Here is a 14,721-nt window from a genome sequence, read left to right as displayed (position 1 = left end):
CCTTCCCCTTCTCCAAACCCCCCCTTCTCCAAACCCCCCCCCCTTCTCCAAACACCCACATTTCAATCTGGGTCAGGACCCAGAAACTGCTCTCCCTCCCAGTCTCTTGTGCAGAGACAAATCACATCATGCTCAAATAATGGACTTGGAGAGAGACCCCTGGAAAGAATAATGTGCCTCTGAATTGTAGCCATGGTGGGGATGTCACCTCCCCCCCTCCCCTCTCCCTCAAATGGCTAAAATGCTCAGGTTGAGATTTATTCATGTGTGTTGTGTGTGTGTGTGTCTCCTATGCTCATTCTGCCCTCTCTTGGAGAGCCAGTGGCCTCGGCATCTCCCTCCAGAGAGCCAGCCTTTTTTTTCCCATGAATGTAGGGGTGGCGGCGGCAGCAGCAGCGGCAGCCCCTGTTTGAAAAGAAGGGAGTGCGAGAGAGAGAGTGTGAGAGTGGAGAGACAAAACACCGCAGACCAGCAACAACAACCATCGCCTTAATTTCCCAAACTAGCATTGCAGCGGAGGCATCTGTGAAGGACCTGTGAAAGTAAAGCCCTCCACCCCCACCAAACCTCCAGTCAAATGGACAACAGGCAGAGGAGGTGGTCAGCTAGCTGGATGTGAGATCTGGTGAGAATATGTTCCTCTTAAAGGGGCGAGAGAGTGGGAGAGAGAGAGAGCTCTTGTTTCTGCCCAGCGTCTGCCTCTGTGCGTCTCTCTTGCTTCGTTCTTTGGGAGATTTTCTTTTTAAAACAATAAATCTTTGCTGAAGATGGCGACTGCTTTTAGCTGGAGTGCAGGGGAGGGGAGCAGAAGAGATTGGATTTGGGAAGGGAAAGTGTGTGTGTGTGTGTGTGGAAATGTGAACTGGAGGCAGGTTGTAAAAGGTTCGACAGGACACCATTAAATCCCACATTACTTTCTCTCTCTTTCTCTCACACTCCCTCTCTTTAATTCCTCCCCCCTCTCTCTCTCTCACCCAGGTATAAACATCGTCGATTTCCGCTTGGAATTTAACCCATAGGATTCCTCCCTTCTCCCTCAGTTTATTATCGATTTGTGAGTTCACCCGCCCCCCCCCCCCCCCCCCAGCCCTTGCACCCCACCTCGAGAAGAGGGTTTTTCTTTTGCATTTGATCCCCAGAGAGAGGGAGTGTCCCCCCCCCCCCCAACAACTACCCTGAAACGCCTGTCTGCTTACAATGCCTATTTTTAAAGAAAGGATTTTCTTGTTTTTCTTTGCCAAATCTATTTATATATTTTGTATGTAGGGGAAGGGGGGGGGAAAGCAGGGGATTAAAGATTTGCAAATGTTTCCAGTCTTTAGAGTGCAGAAGGAGGCCATAACCGTGCTCAGCATGGCTGCCTCACAGCGTCGGGGACCCGGGTTCGATTGCGGCTGCGGGTGACTGCGGGGTTTGCACGTTCTTCCCGTGTCAGCGTGCGTTTCGCTCCGATTTCCTCCCACTGTCCCGTGTGTGGGTTAGGTGGGGTTACAGGGATGGGGCAAAGGGAGAGAGAGGTCCGAGGTAGGGTGCTCTTTCAGAGGGTCAGTGCAGACTCGATGGGCCGAATTATCTCCTTCTGCACTGGAGGGATTCTATGGTCCAGCCCGTTCTCCAGCCTGTTACACACGGCTGTATATAGTGGTGAACTGTACAGGCCTCAAGTTGGGACGCAGTTGGAAGTAGTGGTGAGCTGTCCAGGCCTCCGTTGTATGTAGTGGTGAACCGAACAGGTCTCTAGTTAGGCCACAGTTGTGTGTAGTGGTGAACCGTATAGGCCTCAATTGTATGTAGTGGTGAACCGTACAAGCCTCTAGTTTGGGTGCAGTTGGATGTAGTGGTGAACCATACAGGACTGAAGTTAGGCCCCAGTTGGATGTAGTGGTGAACCGTACAGGACTGAAGTTAGGCCCCAGTTGGATGTAGTGGTGAACCGTACAGGACTGAAGTTAGGCCACAGTTGGATGCAGTGGTGAACCGTACAGGCCTCAAGTTAGACCCGGCTGGATGTAGTGGTGAACCGAACATGCCTCAAGTTAGGCCGTGGTTGCATGTAGTGGTGAACCAAACAGGCCTCAAGTTAGGACGGAGTTGGATGTAGTGGTGAACTGTACAGGCCTCAGTTGTATGTAGTAGTGAACCGAACAGGCCTCAAGTTAGGCCGCGGTTGTATGTAGTGTGAACCATACAGTCCTCAGTTGTATGTTGTGGTCAACTGTACAGGCCTCAAGTTAGGCCGCAGTTGAATGTAGTGGTGAACCGTACAAGCCTCTAGTTTGGGTGCAGTTGGATGTAGTGGTGAACCATACAGGACTGAAGTTAGGCCACAGTTGGATGTAGTGGTGAACAGTACAGGCCTCAAGTTAGGACGCAGTTGGAAGTAGTGGTGAACTGTACAGGCCTCCAGTTGGGACGCAGTTGGAAGTAGTGGTGAACTGTACAGGCCTTAGTTGTATGTAGTGGTGAACCGAACGGGCCTCAAGTTAGGCCTTAGTTGGATGTAGTGGTGAACTGTACAGGCATCAAGTTAGGCTGCAGATGGAAGTAGTGGTGAACCATACAGCCTCCAGTTAGGCCACAGTTGGATGTAGTGGTAAACAGTACAGGCCTCATGTTAGGCCGCAGTTGGGAGCAGTGGTGAACTATACAAGCCTCAAGTTAGGCCCGGCTGGATGTAGCGGTGAACCGAACATGCCTCAAGTTAGGCCGTGGTTGTATGGAGTGGTGAACCATACCGGCCTCAAGTTAGGCCGCAGTTGTATGTCGTGGTGAACCGAACAGGACTCAAGTTAGGACGCAGTTGGAAGTAGTGGTGAACTGTACAGGCCTCAAGTTAGGACGCAGTTGGAAGTAGTGGTGAACTGTACAGGCCTCAGTTGTATGTAGTGGTGAACCGAACAGGCCTCAAGGTAGGCCGTGGTTGTATGTAGTGGTGAACTGTACAGGCCTCAAGTTAGGCTGCAGTTGGATGTAGTGATAAATCATACAAGACTCCAGTTAGGACGCAGTTGGAAGTAGTGGTGAACCATGCAGGCCTCAAGTTAGACCGCAGTTCGATGTAGTGGTGAAATGAACAGACCCCCCAGTTGGACGTAGTGGTGAACTGAACAGGGGTGTCCGGTAATGGTCTAACAAATCAAGGGAATGGCCAATAAGCAGGAAAGTATCGAGAGGGGTTGAGGAAGTGAAAGACCTTGGAATGCCTGTCCGCAGGTCGCTGAAAATGGACACGGTGGTCAAGAAAGCAAATGGAATGCTTTCCTTTATTGGGCGAGGTATTGAATACAAAGGCAGGCGTGTAATGCTGGAACTGTATAAAAGGCTGGTGTAGGCCACAGCTGGAGCTTGTGTTCCATTCTGGTTGCCACAGTATGGGAAGGAAGTAATTGCCCTTGAGAGGGAGTGCAGAGATTTCCAGGAATGTTGCCAGGGTTTGAAAATTCAGCTGTGAGGAGAGATTGGATAGGCTAGGGTTGTTTTCCTGAGAATATAGGGGGTGAAGGGGTGACTTGCTAGAAATATGGAAAATAGTAACAGGAGTAGGCCATTCGGGCCTGCACTACCATTCATTATGATCGTGGTTGATCAAGCAACTCCGTAACCTGCTCCCGCTTTCCCCCCCACCCCCCCACAACCTTTGATCCCTTTAGCCCCAAGAGCTATAACTAACACCTTCTTGAAAACATACAATGTACTGGCCTCAACTGCTTTCTGTGGTAAAGAATTCCACAGACTTACCACTCTCTGGGTGAAGAAACCTGTCCTCACCCTGGTTCACCCTGTATCCCTAATCTGTGACCCACCGTGATGAAGATCTCTATCACTTTATGGTCGCTCATCCCCAAGGAACTTCGCACAACTAGATTGCCAATGATTCCGTTCTCATTACAAATATTAAGTCTAGGTTGACCTGTTCTCTAATTGGTGAACCACATAGACCTCAGTTGGAAGTAGTGGTGACGATCCAGGCCTCAGGCTGCAGTTGGAAGTAGTGGTGAACCGTGCAGACCTCGGTTAGGCCGCAGTTTGAAGTCACGCTGTTACGGGCCTCGATCAGTTAGCCGGCAGTTGAAAGTGAAGGTGAACACCAGTACAAGATCGCAGTTAGGCAGCAGTTGGATTATGGTGAACCGTGTAAATGCTCCGTTGGAATTAAGGATGAACCTTGCAAAAGGCCTCAGTTTGAAGGACTGGGGAACCATCCAAGGCCTCAGGTTGCAGTTGGAAGTAATGTTGAACTGTAAAAGGTCTCGGGCTACAGCTGAAAGTAGTGATGAACTGTGCGGGCCTCAGGCCGAAGTGGGAAATAGTGGTGAACCATACACGCATGGAGGGAGCTTTGCTACATGCTGTACCCGACCTGGAAGTGTTTGATGGAGACTGCGTAGAGGGAGCTTTACTCTGTATCTAACCCTGTGCTGTACCTGTCCTGGGAGTGTTTGATGGGGACAGTGCAGAGGGAGCTTTACTCTGTATCTAACCCCGTGCTGTACCTGACCTGGAAGTGTTTGATGGGGACAGTGTAGAGGGAGTTTTACTCTGTATCTAACCCTGTGCTGTACCTGTCCTGGGAGTGTTTGATGGGGACAGTGCAGAGGGAGCTTTACTCTGTATCTAACCCCGTGCTGTACCTGACCTGGAAGTGTTTGATGGGGACAGAGTAGAGGGAGCTTTACTCTGTATCTAACCCTGTGCTGTACCTGTCCTGGGAGTGTGTGATGGGGACAGTGTAGAGGGAGCTTTACTCTGTATCTAACCCTGTGCTGTACCTGTCCTGGGAGTGTTTGATGGGGACAGTGTAGAGGGAGCTTTACTCTGTATCTAACCCCATGCTGTAGCTGTCCTGGGAGTGTTTGATGGGGACAGTGTAGTGGGAGCTTTACTCTGTATCTAACCCCGTGCTGTACCTGTCCTGGGAGTGTTGATGAGGACAGTGTAGAGGGAGCTTTACTCTTTATCTAACCCCGTGCTGTACCTGTCCTGGGAGTGTTTGATGGGGACAGTGTAGAGGGAGCTTTACTCTGTATTTAACCCCGTGCTGTACCTGTCCTGGGAGTGTTTGATGGGGACAGTGTAGAGGGAGCTTTACTCTGTATCTAACCCCGTGCTGTAGCTGTCCTGGGAGTGTTTGATGGGGACAAAGTAGTGGGAGCTTTACTCTGTATCTAACCCCGTGCTGTACCTGTCCTGGGAGTGTTTGATGGGGACAGTGTAGAGGGAGCTTTACTCTGTATCTAACCCCGTGCTGTACCTGTCCTGGGAGTGTTTAATGGGGACAGTGTAGAGGGAGCTTTCCTCTGTATCTAACCCCGTGCTGTACCTGTCCTGGGAGTGTTTAATGGGAACAGTGTAGAGGGAGCTTTACTCTGTATCTAACCCCGTGCTGTACCTGTCCTGGGAGTGTTTGATGGGGACAGTGTAGTGGGAGCTTTACTCTGTATCTAACCCCGTGCTGTACCTGTCCTGGGAGTGTTTGATGGGGACAGTGTAGAGGGAGCTTTACTCTGTATCTAACCCCGTGCTGTACCTGTCCTGGGAGTGTTTGATGGGGACAATGCAGAGGGAGCTTTACTCTGTATCTAACCCTGTGCTGTACCTGTCCTGGGAGTGTTGATGGGGACAGTGTAGAGGGAGCTTTACTCTGTATCTAACCCCGTGCTGTACCTGTCCTGGGAGTGTTTGATGGGGACACTGTAGAGGGAGCTTTACTCCGTATCTAACCCAGTGCTGCACCTGTCCTGGGAGTGTTTAATGGGGACAGTGTAGAGGGAGCTTTACTCTGTATCTAACCCCGTGCTGTACCTGTCCTGGGAGTGTTTAATGGGGACAGTGTAGAGGGAGCTTTACTCTCGATCTAACCCCGTGCTGTACCTGTCCTGGGACTGTTTGATGGGGACTGTGTAGAGGGAGCATTACTCTATATCTAACCCCGTGCTGTTCCTGTCCTGGGACGGTTTGATGGGGACAGTGGAGAGGGAGCTTTACTCTGTATCTAACCCAGTGCTGTACCTGTCCTGGGAGTGTTTGATGGGGACAGTGTAGAGGAAGCTTTACTCTGTATCTAACCATGTGCTGTACCAGTCCTGGGACGGTATGATGGGGACAGTGTAGAGGAAGCTTTACTCTTTATCTAACCCCGTGCTGTATCTGTCCTGGGAGTGTTTGATGGGGACAGTGTAGAGGGAGCTTTACTCTGTATCTAACCCTGTGCTGTACCTGTCCTGGGACGGTTTGATGGGGACAGTATAGAGGGAGCTTTACTCTGTATCGAACCCCGTGCTGTACCTGTCCTGGAAGTGTTTGATGGGGACAGTTTAGAGGGAGCTTTACTCTGTATCTAACCCCGTGCTGTACCTGTCCTGGGAGTGTTTGATGGGACAGTGTAGAGGGAGCTTTTCTCTGTATCTAACCCCGTGCTGTACCTGTCCTGGGAGTGTTTAATGGGGACAGTGTAGAGGGAGCTTTACTCTGTATCTAACCCCGTGCTGTACCTGTCCTGGGAGTGTTTGATGGGGACAGTGTAGAGGGAGCTTTACTCTGTATCTAACCCCGTGCTGTACCTGTCCTGGGAGTGTTTGATGGGGACAGTGTAGAGGGAGCTTTACTCTGTATCTAACCCCGTGCTGTACCTGTCCTGGGAGTGTTTGATGGGGACAGTGTAGAGGGAGCTTTACTCTGTATCTAACCCCGTGCTGTACCTGTCCTGGGAGTGTTTGATGGGGGCAGTGTAGAGGGAGCTTTACTCTGTATCTAACCCTGTGCTGTACCTGTCCTGGGAGTGTTTGATGGGGGCAGTGTGGAGGGAGCTTTACTCTGTATCTAACCCCGTGCTGTACCTGTCCTGGGAGTGTTTGATGGGGACTGTGTAGAGGGAGCTTTACTCTATATCTAACCCCGTACTGTTCCTGTCCTGGGACGGTTTGATGGGGACAGTGTAGAGGGAGCTTTACTCTGTATCTAACCCAGTGCTGTACCTGTCCTGGGAGTGTTTGATGCAGACAGTGTAGAGGGAGCTTTACTCTGTATCTAACCCCGTGCTATACCTGTCCTGGGAGTGTTTGATGGGGACAGTGTAGAGGGAGCTTTACTCTGTATCTAACCCTGTGCTGTACCTGTCCTGGGACGGTTTGATGGGGACAGTGTAGAGGGAGCTTCACTCTGTATCTAACCCAGTGCTGTACCTGTCCTGGGAGTGTTTGATGGGGACAGTGTAGAGGAAGCTTTACTCTGTATCTAACCCCGTGCTGTACCTGTCCTGGGAGTGTTTGATGGGGACAGTGTAGAGGGAGCTTTACTCTGTATCTAACCCCGTGCTGTACCTGTCCTGGGAGTGTTTGATGGGGACAGTGTAGAGGGAGCTTTACTCTGTATCTAACCCCGTGCTGTAGCTGTCCTGGGAGTGTTTGATGGGGACAAAGTAGTGGGAGCTTTACTCTGTATTTAACCCCGTGCTGTACCTGTCCTGTGAGTGTTGATGAGGACAGTGTAGAGGGAGCTTTACTCTTTATCTAATCCCGTGCTGTACCTGTCCTGGGAATGTTTGATGGGGACAGTGTAGAGGGAGCTTTACTCTGTATCTAACCCCGTGCTGTAGCTGTCCTGGGAGTGTTTGATGGGGACAGTGTAGTGGGAGCTTTACTCTGTATCTAACCCCGTGCTGTACCTGTCCTGGGAGTGTTGATGAGGACAGTGTAGAGGGAGCTTTACTCTTTATCTAACCCCGTGCTGTACCTGTCCTGGGAGTGTTTGATGGGGACAGTGTAGAGGGAGCTTTACTCTGTATTTAACCCCGTGCTGTACCTGTCCTGGGAGTGTTTGATGGGGACAGTGTAGAGGGAGCTTTACTCTGTATCTAACCCCGTGCTGTAGCTGTCCTGGGAGTGTTTGATGGGGACAAAGTAGTGGGAGCTTTACTCTGTATCTAACCCCGTGCTGTACCTGTCCTGTGAGTGTTGATGAGGACAGTGTAGAGGGAGCTTTACTCTTTATCTAATCCCGTGCTGTACCTGTCCTGGGAGTGTTTGATGGGGACAGGGTAGAGGGAGCTTTACTCTGTATCTAACCCTGTGCTGTACCTGTCCTGGGAGTGTTTGATGGGGACAGTGTAGAGCGAGCTTTACTCTGTATCTAACCCCGTGCTGTACCTGACCTGGAAGTGTTTGATGGGGACAGTGTAGAGGGAGCTTTACTCTGTATCTAACCCCGTGTGTACCTGTCCTGGGAGTGTTTGATGGGGACAGTGCAGAGGGAGCTTTACTCTGTATCTAACCCCGTGCTGTAGCTGTCCTGGGAGTGTTTGATGGGGACAGTGTAGTGGGAGCTTTACTCTGTATCTAACCCTGTGCTGTACCTGTTCTGGGAGTGTTTGATGGGGACAGTGTAGAGGGAGCTTTACTCTGTATCTAACCCCGTGCTGTAGCTGTCCTGGGAGTGTTTGATGGGGACAGTGTAGTGGGAGCTTTACTCTGTATCTAACCCCGTGCTGTACCTGTCCTGGGAGTGTTGATGAGGACAGTGTAGAGGGAGCTTTACTCTTTATCTAACCCCGTGCTGTACCTGTCCTGGGAGTGTTTGATGGGGACAGTGTAGAGGGAGCTTTACTCTGTATTTAACCCCGTGCTGTACCTGTCCTGAGAGTGTTTGATGGGGACAGTGTAGAGGGAGCTTTACTCTGTATCTAACCCCGTGCTGTAGCTGTCCTGGGAGTGTTTGATGGGGACAGTGTAGTGGGAGCTTTACTCTGTATCTAACCCCGTGCTGTACCTGTCCTGGGAGTGTTGATGAGGACAGTGTAGAGGGAGCTTTACTCTTTATCTAACCCCGTGCTGTACCTGTCCTGGGAGTGTTTGATGGGGACAGTGTAGAGGGAGCTTTACTCTGTATTTAACCCCGTGCTGTACCTGTCCTGGGAGTGTTTGATGGGGACAGTGTAGAGGGAGCTTTACTCTGTATCTAACCCCGTGCTGTAGCTGTCCTGGGAGTGTTTGATGGGGACAAAGTAGTGGGAGCTTTACTCTGTATCTAACCCCGTGCTGTACCTGTCCTGTGAGTGTTGATGAGGACAGTGTAGAGGGAGCTTTACTCTTTATCTAATCCCGTGCTGTACCTGTCCTGGGAGTGTTTGATGGGGACAGGGTAGAGGGAGCTTTACTCTGTATCTAACCCTGTGCTGTACCTGTCCTGGGAGTGTTTGATGGGGACAGTGTAGAGCGAGCTTTACTCTGTATCTAACCCCGTGCTGTAGCTGTCCTGGGAGTGTTTGATGGGGACAGTGTAGAGGGAGCTTTACTCTGTATCTAACCCCGTGCTGTAGCTGTCCTGGGAGTGTTTGATGGGGACAGTGTAGAGGGAGCTTTACTCTGTATCTAACCCCGTGCTGTACCTGTCCTCGGAGTGTTTGATGGGGACAGTGTAGAGGGAGATTTACTCTGTATCTAACCCCGTGCTGTACCTGTCCTGGGAGTGTTTGATGGGGACAGTGTAGAGGGAGCTTTACTCTGTATCTAACCCCGTGCTGTACCTGTCCTGGGAGTGTTTAATGGGGACAGTGTAGAGGGAGCTTTACTCTGTATCTAACCCCGTGCTGTACCTGTCCTGGGAGTGTTTAATGGGAACAGTGTAGAGGGAGCTTTACTCTGTATCTAACCCCGTGCTGTACCTGTCCTGGGAGTGTTTGATGGGGACAGTGTAGAGGGAGCTTTACTCTGTATCTAACCCTGTGCTGTACCTGTCCTGGGAGTGTTAGATGGGGACAGTGTAGAGGGAGCTTTACTCTGTATCTAACCCCGTGCTGTACCTGTCCTGGGAGTGTTTGATGGGGACAGTGTAGAGGGAGCTTTACTCTGTCTCTAACCCCGTGTTGTACCTGTCCTGGGAGTGTTGATGGGACAGTGTAGAGGGAGCTTTACTCTGTATCTAACCCCGTGCTGTACCTGTCCTGGGAGTGTTTAATGGGGACAGTGTAGAGGGAGCTTGACTCTGTATCTAACCCCGTGCTGTACCTGTCCTGGGAGTGTTTGATGGGGACAGTGTAGAGGGAGCTTTACTCTGTATCTAACCCCGTGCTGTACCTGTCCTGGGAGTGTTTGATGGGGACAGTGTAGAGGGAGCTTTACTCTGTATCTAACCCCGTGCTGTACCTGTCCTGGGAGTGTTTGATAGGGACAATGGAGAGGGAGCTTTACTCTGTATCTAACCCCGTGCTGTACCTGTCCTGGGAGTGTTAGATGGGGACAGTGTAGAGGGAGCTTTACTCTGTATCTAACCCCGTGCTGTACCTGTCCTGGGAGTGTTTGATGGGGACAGTGTAGAGGGAGCTTTACTCTGTCTCTAACCCCGTGTTGTGCCTGTTCTGGGAGTGTTTGATGGGGACAGTGCAGAGGGAGCTTTACTCTGTATCTAACCCCGTGCTGTACCTGTCCTGGGAGTGTTTGATGGGGACAGTGTAGAGGGAGCTTTACTCTGTATCTAACCCTGTGCTGTACCTGTCCTGGGAGTGTTTGATGGGGACAGTGCAGAGGGAGCTTTACTCTGTATCTAACCCCGTGCTGTACCTGTCCTGGGATTGTTTGATGGGGACAGTGTAGAGGGAGCTTTACTCTGTATCTAACCCCGTGCTGTACCTGTCCTGGGAGTGTTTGATGGGGACTGTGTAGAGGGAGCTTTACTCTGTATCTAACTCCGTGCTGTACCTGTCCTGGTACTGTTTAATGGGGACTGTGTAGAGGGAGCATTACTCTATATCTAACCCCGTGCTGTTCCTGTCCTGGGACGGTTTGATGGGGACAGTGTAGAGGGAGCTTTACTCTGTATCTAACCCAGTGCTGTACCTGTCCTGGGAGTGTTTGATGGGGACAGTGTAGAGGAAGCTTTACTCTGTATCTAACCATGTGCTGTACCAGTCCTGGGACGGTATGATGGGGACAGTGTAGAGGGAGCTTTACTCTGTATCTAACCCCGTGCTGTACCTGTCCTGGGAGTGTTTGATAGGGACAATGGAGAGGGAGCTTTACTCTGTATCTAACCCCGTGCTGTACCTGTCCTGGGAGTGTTAGATGGGGACAGTGTAGATGGAGCTTTACTCTGTATCTAACCCCGTGCTGTACCTGTCCTGGGAGTGTTTGATGGGGACAGTGCAGAGGGAGCTTTACTCTGTATCTAACCCCGTGCTGTACCTGTCCTGGGAGTGTTTGATGGGGACAGTGTAGAGGGAGCTTTACTCTGTATCTAACCCCGTGCTGTACCTGTCCTGGGAGTGTTTAATGGGGACAGTGTAGAGGGAGCTTTACTCTGTATCTAACCCCGTGCTGTACCTGTCCTGGGAGTGTTTAATGGGAACAGTGTAGAGGGAGCTTTACTCTGTATCTAACCCCGTGCTGTACCTGTCCTGGGAGTGTTTGATGGGGACAGTGTAGAGGGAGCTTTACTCTGTATCTAACCCTGTGCTGTACCTGTCCTGGGAGTGTTTGATGGGGACAATGCAGAGGGAGCTTTACTCTGTATGTAACCCTGTGCTGTACCTGTCCTGGGAGTGTTGATGGGACAGTGTAGAGGGAGCTTTACTCTGTATCTAACCCCGTGCTGTACCTGTCCTGGGAGTGTTTAATGGGGACAGTGTAGAGGGAGCTTGACTCTGTATCTAACCCCGTGCTGTACCTGTCCTGGGAGTGTTTGATGGGGACAGTGTAGAGGGAGCTTTACTCTGTATCTAACCCCGTGCTGTACCTGTCCTGGGAGTGTTTGATGGGGACAGTGTAGAGGGAGCTTTACTCTGTATCTAACCCCGTGCTGTACCTGTCCTGGGAGTGTTTGATAGGGACAATGGAGAGGGAGCTTTACTCTGTATCTAACCCCGTGCTGTACCTGTCCTGGGAGTGTTTGATGGGGACAGTGTAGAGGGAGCTTTACTCTGTCTCTAACCCCGTGTTGTGCCTGTTCTGGGAGTGTTTGATGGGGACAGTGCAGAGGGAGCTTTACTCTGTATCTAACCCCGTGCTGTACCTGTCCTGGGAGTGTTTGATGGGGACAGTGTAGAGGGAGCTTTACTCTGTATCTAACCCTGTGCTGTACCTGTCCTGGGAGTGTTTGATGGGGACAGTGCAGAGGGAGCTTTACTCTGTATCTAACCCCGTGCTGTACCTGTCCTGGGATTGTTTGATGGGGACAGTGTAGAGGGAGCTTTACTCTGTATCTAACCCCGTGCTGTACCTGTCCTGGGAGTGTTTGATGGGGACTGTGTAGAGGGAGCTTTACTCTGTATCTAACTCCGTGCTGTACCTGTCCTGGTACTGTTTAATGGGGACTGTGTAGAGGGAGCATTACTCTATATCTAACCCCGTGCTGTTCCTGTCCTGGGACGGTTTGATGGGGACAGTGTAGAGGGAGCTTTACTCTGTATCTAACCCAGTGCTGTACCTGTCCTGGGAGTGTTTGATGGGGACAGTGTAGAGGAAGCTTTACTCTGTATCTAACCATGTGCTGTACCAGTCCTGGGACGGTATGATGGGGACAGTGTAGAGGGAGCTTTACTCTGTATCTAACCCCGTGCTGTACCTGTCCTGGGAGTGTTTGATAGGGACAATGGAGAGGGAGCTTTACTCTGTATCTAACCCCGTGCTGTACCTGTCCTGGGAGTGTTAGATGGGGACAGTGTAGATGGAGCTTTACTCTGTATCTAACCCCGTGCTGTACCTGTCCTGGGAGTGTTTGATGGGGACAGTGCAGAGGGAGCTTTACTCTGTATCTAACCCCGTGCTGTACCTGTCCTGGGAGTGTTTGATGGGGACAGTGTAGAGGGAGCTTTACTCTGTATCTAACCCCGTGCTGTAACTGTCCTGGGAGTGTTTAATGGGGACAGTGTAGAGGGAGCTTTACTCTGTATCTAACCCCGTGCTGTACCTGTCCTGGGAGTGTTTAATGGGAACAGTGTAGAGGGAGCTTTACTCTGTATCTAACCCCGTGCTGTACCTGTCCTGGGAGTGTTTGATGGGGACAGTGTAGAGGGAGCTTTACTCTGTATCTAACCCTGTGCTGTACCTGTCCTGGGAGTGTTTGATGGGGACAATGCAGAGGGAGCTTTACTCTGTATGTAACCCGGTGCTGTACCTGTCCTGGGAGTGTTGATGGGACAGTGTAGAGGGAGCTTTACTCTGTATCTAACCCCGTGCTGTACCTGTCCTGGGAGTGTTTAATGGGGACAGTGTAGAGGGAGCTTGACTCTGTATCTAACCCCGTGCTGTACCTGTCCTGGGAGTGTTTGATGGGGACAGTGTAGAGGGAGCTTTACTCTGTATCTAACCCCGTGCTGTACCTGTCCTGGGAGTGTTTGATGGGGACAGTGTAGAGGGAGCTTTACTCTGTATCTAACCCTGTGCTGGACCTGTCCTGGGAGTGTTTGATAGGGACAATGGAGAGGGAGCTTTACTCTGTATCTAACCCCGTGCTGTACCTGTCCTGGGAGTGTTTGATGGGGACAGTGTAGAGGGAGCTTTACTCTGTATCTAACCCCGTGCTGTACCTGTCCTGGGAGTGTTAGATGGGGACAGTGTAGAGGGAGCTTTACTCTGTATCTAACCCCGTGCTGTACCTGTCCTGGGAGTATTTGATGGGGACAGTGTAGAGGGAGCTTTACTCTGTCTCTAACCCCGTGTTGTGCCTGTTCTGGGAGTGTTTGATGGGGACAGTGCAGAGGGAGCTTTACTCTGTATCTAACCCCGTGCTGTACCTGTCCTGGGAGTGTTTGATGGGGACAGTGTAGAGGGAGCTTTACTCTGTATCTAACCCTGTGCTGTACCTGTCCTGGGAGTGTTGATGGGGACAGTGCAGAGGGAGCTTTACTCTGTATCTAACCCCGTGCTGTACCTGTCCTGGGATTGTTTGATGGGGACAGTGTAGAGGGAGCTTTACTCTGTATCTAACCCCGTACTGTACCTGTCCTGGGAGTGTTTGATGGGCACAGTGTAGAGGGAGCTTTACTCTGTATCTAACCCCGTGCTGTACCTGTCCTGGGAGTGTTTGATGGGGACTGTGTAGAGGGAGCTTTACTCTGTATCTAACTCCGTGCTGTACCTGTCCTGGGAGTGTTTGATGGGGACAGTGTAGAGGGAGCTTTACTCTGTATCTAACCCCGTGCTGTACCTGTCCTGGTACTGTTTAATGGGGACTGTGTAGAGGGAGCATTACTCTATATCTAACCCCGTGCTGTTCCTGTCCTGGGACGGTTTGATGGGGACAGTGTAGAGGGAGCTTTACTCTGTATCTAACCCAGTGCTGTACCTGTCCTGGGAGTGTTTGATGGGGACAGTGTAGAGGAAGCTTTACTCTGTATCTAACCATGTGCTGTACCAGTCCTGGGACGGTATGATGGGGACAGTGTAGAGGGAGCTTTACTCTGTATCTAACCCCGTGCTGTACCTGTCCTGGGAGTGTTTGATGGGGACAGTGTAGATGGAGCTTTACTCTGTATCTAACCCCGTGCTGTGCCTGTCCTGGGAGTGTTCGATGGAGACAGTGCAGAGGGAGCTTTACTCTGTATCTAACCCCGTGCTGTACCTGTCCTGGGAGTGTTTGATGGGGACTGTGTAGAGGGAGCTTTACTCTGTATCTAACTCCGTGCTGTACCTGTCCTGGGAGTGTTTGATGGGGACAGTGTAGAGGGAGCTTTACTCTGTATCTAACCCCGTGCTGTACCTGTCCTGGTACTGTTTAATGGGGACTGTGTAG

The 14,721-nt window shown here is 51.0% G+C and overlaps 1 protein-coding gene across 1 annotated transcript in view; it reads left to right on the top strand.

Moving 5' to 3' along the window:
- The first annotated feature begins 253 nt into the window (after nt 1-253).
- Nucleotides 254-14,721, top strand: part of homeza (homeobox and leucine zipper encoding a) — a 38,023-nt gene continuing 23,555 nt past the window's right edge. The window contains exon 1 of the mRNA XM_072503869.1: nt 254-625. The gene's annotated coding sequence lies outside the window, so the exon portion shown is untranslated. The remainder of the gene's footprint in view (nt 626-14,721) is intronic.

Source organism: Scyliorhinus torazame, chromosome 5 (genome assembly GCF_047496885.1).
Source record: "Scyliorhinus torazame isolate Kashiwa2021f chromosome 5, sScyTor2.1, whole genome shotgun sequence".
NCBI classification, from domain to species: domain Eukaryota; kingdom Metazoa; phylum Chordata; class Chondrichthyes; order Carcharhiniformes; family Scyliorhinidae; genus Scyliorhinus; species Scyliorhinus torazame.
Note: the sequence above shows the minus strand (reverse complement) of the source record. Positions and strands in the feature narration are given on the sequence as shown.